We start from the raw sequence: 4,627 nt of genomic DNA, 5'->3' as shown, positions 1-4,627 counted from the left end.
AAAACTTTTTAGACATTTCAAATTCTCAAAATAAACATTTTTTTAAAAAATATCTATGTAGAAATGTCAGCAAAAAATGAAATTTAATAAACAAACAGTTCAGATTTCTTAGCGCAAACCTCTCTAAATACAATGTATACCTAAGATTTAAAAGGAAAAAATCTTTAAGTTCAAAAATCATCTTATAATCACAGAAATACTTATCACAAAATACAGTTACGATTAAAGTTTATTCCAAGAAAAAAAAAAGATTTTTATATCGCTTCTATAAAGTGCAGACACTTAAGAAATAAAAATACAAGAGGCTAGAGCTCAGATACAATTTTTTCCAAATAGACTGTAATATATACTTTGTTTTAGAACTCGAGTCTAAACTGCAAAATTATTTATTTACTTATGTCTCTCATATTTCAACTAGGGTGGTAAGCGTTGGCTATTCATTGAATTAAAAATTGTTACTGAAAATTGTTACAAATTTTACACACTAATTTACATTTAAAAAATATTATCTAAGCATACAAAAAATTAGGTAGTTTAAGATATATAGAATATAGGAATCTAGGAGTAATGTTTTGAGCAGCCATGAATCATCTTACGTGAAATTGATCAGAACTGTTTTTACTATCCATTAATCTTGTAACAATAACTTCGAATTAACCAAATTATTCGATATAATGTTGTTTACTTTTATTATTTATTATAAATTATTATTAATTTTATTATTAATTATTATAAATTTATTTTAAAATAATTACGCCTCATATATCAATTATCTTCTATAGTCATCATTAGAAACGATTTACAACAATTATATGAAATATTTCCTAAAATAACGACCGAAGACGTTCGAAATATTGAACATAGTATTTTATTAATTTGATTTTACAAATCTTAAGATTTCGATTCCTTTTTATTCTTTATAATTGTAGACTTCTTTTTTATCATAGTTAGAAATTATATACTATATACAACTAAAATATATGAATAGTTTCTATAGATGAACATTAAAGATTAACAGTATATTGTACTTTGTAACTTAAGTTAGTTTTACCAAACTAAGGACTAAAAAAATTTTTTATTTTTTTTTAAGACTTCTAGTGTCGTCTATTGCTCTAACAGAACTTTGCGGTTTATGATAAATCCACTTTATTTGTTACGTTGCGCCATCTAGTTTGATCCTGCGCTATGTGTGTTGCCGTTTTTTCAAACTTAAATTATCATCGAATAGGTGTACTTCCTGATATTTTACTTCCGCTTATATTACTATCTACAACCGATTAGTTCAATACTCCTAGTGCTGTCGCTACGTGATCCAAGTAAATAAGGTAAGGATTTAATATTATTTACAAAAGTTGGTTTAGTTTCTTAAACACCGAGATAAATTCTGTAAACATATATACACATCATTTATCATTTTTCTTATACACACAATTCAAAAGTTTTAATCTTCTATTCGTCTAAATTTTTTAATAGACCACCTTTCAGTTGAATATTAATGGTATTTAAATGGTGTAATCGTATTTAAACGATATAATGGTTTTTAAATAAGAAAAGTTGAAACGATGATCTTTGTTCAACTGAGGTTTTTACTTTCAAAATGTATTTTTCATTCAAAAATTAAAACTAAAAATTAAAACTATAAACATAATTGTTTCCTAGATAATGTCTTTACTTTGAACAAGAGTCAATGCTGTAAATTGCAAAATAACTTTACAAAGCATTGGCAACAAATGCCTTTAAAGAATACCATCTAAAAATATACATGGCCCATTGAGGAAGCACTGTTAATTTGATGATAACTATAACTGGGCACTTTACTCTTGACATTAATACAAAATATATTATTAAAAGGATACTTTTATCATTGTTAGGTGATCTTACTTCAACTCATAAAAGAAGTAATCTCGTACTGACAAAATACAGAAAAGGATGAAAAAAGGAAAATGATTTGTTCATTTCCGAATTTGTATAGAAAGAAGAAACATTTGTATTGGATTAGATTGTTAAGAACATATCAATGAACAGATTTTATTAAGACACTTATAACGTAATAAGAATAAGTATGTTTCAATACAATGTTATACAAAGTAATTATAGCAATGTTTATATACGTTTTGCTATAAGAATTACAATCACTTTCATAAGATATTTAGGTACTTAAGCTGCAATCCCATATGGTATTTAGTTTAAACTACAATCCCTAAATACAGTTTAAATCTTTTTGTTTTGAGTACATAAAAGAGTATCTTTGTTTATTTATTAAAATTATTTTTTTATAGTCGATGTATGAACACTTGTGAATTTTTGTTTATGGGATATTTATTTGTAATTATTTTAAGAAAATTTTAGAAAATAATCATTTATATATTACTACTAGCTTGTTATGAAAATATTTTTTATTAAAAATGAGTTCGTTTATCTAAATGAACAATTGTAGAAGATGTCAACCTGTATTTCTGAAGCAATACTCCCCAGATACTGAAATTTATTTACACGTTCAACGGTCTCCGTTTCTAATTTCAAAGGTTCATCAACTCGATTGTTTATTCTGACTTCTTTTGTTTTCTGTGTATTGGTTTTTAGTCCAACTTTGCAGGACGCTATACACAGGTTATTAAGTTTTTGCTGCATATCATTAAGCCGGTGTGACAATTCACGCCGGCGATTTGTATATGTAACATATTTCTTTATATTATTCCTTGTAATATATAGTATAAATAAGGTTTCGAAGTGTGTAGAGATCTTCATCGAGGCTGAATCAAACTTACAATCATTGATTGGGTATGATCCCATTAGCTTAATTAGGTTATCAAACGTCGATTTTGTAAGTATATTTGAACTATTTACTATATTAAAAACGACTTAAAAAAATAAATCATAATAAAAGTGATGTTCCCTATGATAATGAGAATACGCTTAGCATATCATAAAAATATGTACGCCTTATATCTTCACTGCATGGAAAGAAAATGTGGTCCATATAGAAATGTGTCAACGTTGAAATTCCAGAAATATGTTATAAATTTTTTTAATATATACACATATCTCACCAATATCTAAAGAGCATGAGATTCGCAACAAATATATAGGTGTAAGCTCATGTGTATTACTAAGTTGAGATTAAAAACTTGCAGCAATAACTTTTACGCACTTATGTCAAATTATAAATTTTAGATACTTTTCATATATAATATATTACCCAAAATTGGTTAATATATAGAATTTATACATTTTCTTATTTAAATTTAAAACCCTTTCTATTCGTTAACGTTTTAATAGTCAGACAAAACAAAACCTTCAAATCATTGATATATATGTATATATATACAATTTAAACGAAACTTTAACTTTAGAAAGTAGTACTAAATATGACTTGAAGTGAAGGGAAAGGTGATTTTTATAACCTTAACTAAATGTTCCTTCAAAAAGTAATAAATACAAATTTTTTACACTTACCTCAATTCCATTATCCAAAGCAGATATATTAAAAATTTATTACGATTTTTGTACATTTCTTCACTATAGACGATTGTAATCTCATTATAATGTTTTTTTCCAATTTAGCTAATATTTCTATGATTACCAAAGATACTTTAGAACTATCTTTTGTCAAAACTTTTCACTACCACTTTTGATATCATAGTAAATTCACATTTATAAACATAATAATTATAAACATAATTATTTAGTAATCACACCAAGATATTCTTTATTATTAAAAATTGTGAAATATTTCCATAAAAAGAACACAAACTAATATTGTTTAGATAAAAGTAATTTAACGCCGATTTCTTAAGTAAGTAAGCAAAAGCAAATTATTCAGTTAATTTGACACTTTTATGAGCCATTGCAGTGCTATTTGGTTTAGTTGAATTTTTTTCCACTTTTTGTTGTTGTTTGATTTATAATATTAATTCACACTTTAATTCACAACCAAAAACTAAATGAAAATAAAATAAATCCCAGATTAAAAAAAAATCGCTTATGAATGGAAGTCGATCGCGCGGAGTTTCTTGATCATATATAATTATGAAACGAATAAATTGACGATGATGAAGACGATGAAAACATAATTTTTTTACACTCGTTAATGGACGCATAAAAAAAGATATAAAAATTATAACACAAGCTTCACACGCTCACTAAACTGAAATGATTTGCATAAATCAAGCTCCATTTCGGTGATGAAAAGTTACCCATCAGCGCAATCCATTGTGGATTTGTCGGTTTGTAAAACTTCACAGAGTCCACACGTCCAGTCGCGCATGTGAACATCGCATTCTCGCAGGCACTCACAAGTTCTGATTTATATATATTAAGCCTGGATGCTCGTTTGTATCTTGTTCACGCGAATGCTACATAATTTGCTCTTATTTAATATCTTTATTTTTTTTTTTTATTTTTTTTAATATTCCTTTTTATTTTCGGATTATTTAAATGTATGATAAAGCGCCGCTTCTGACTGTCACCTCAAAGCTGTTGGTGCAACGATAAACATAATCAGCACAGCAGGTGAAAACTACCAACCAACCAAAAAAAAAAAAAATAAACTAATAATAATATAATTAAAATGTTAATTTGTACGCGGTAAATGATCTAAGAACGGCTTTTAATAAACCAAAAAAAA

This window comes from Teleopsis dalmanni, chromosome 2, assembly GCF_002237135.1.
Source record: "Teleopsis dalmanni isolate 2A chromosome 2, ASM223713v2, whole genome shotgun sequence".
In the NCBI taxonomy this organism is placed as follows: domain Eukaryota; kingdom Metazoa; phylum Arthropoda; class Insecta; order Diptera; family Diopsidae; genus Teleopsis; species Teleopsis dalmanni.
This window is presented reverse-complemented; position numbering follows the sequence as displayed.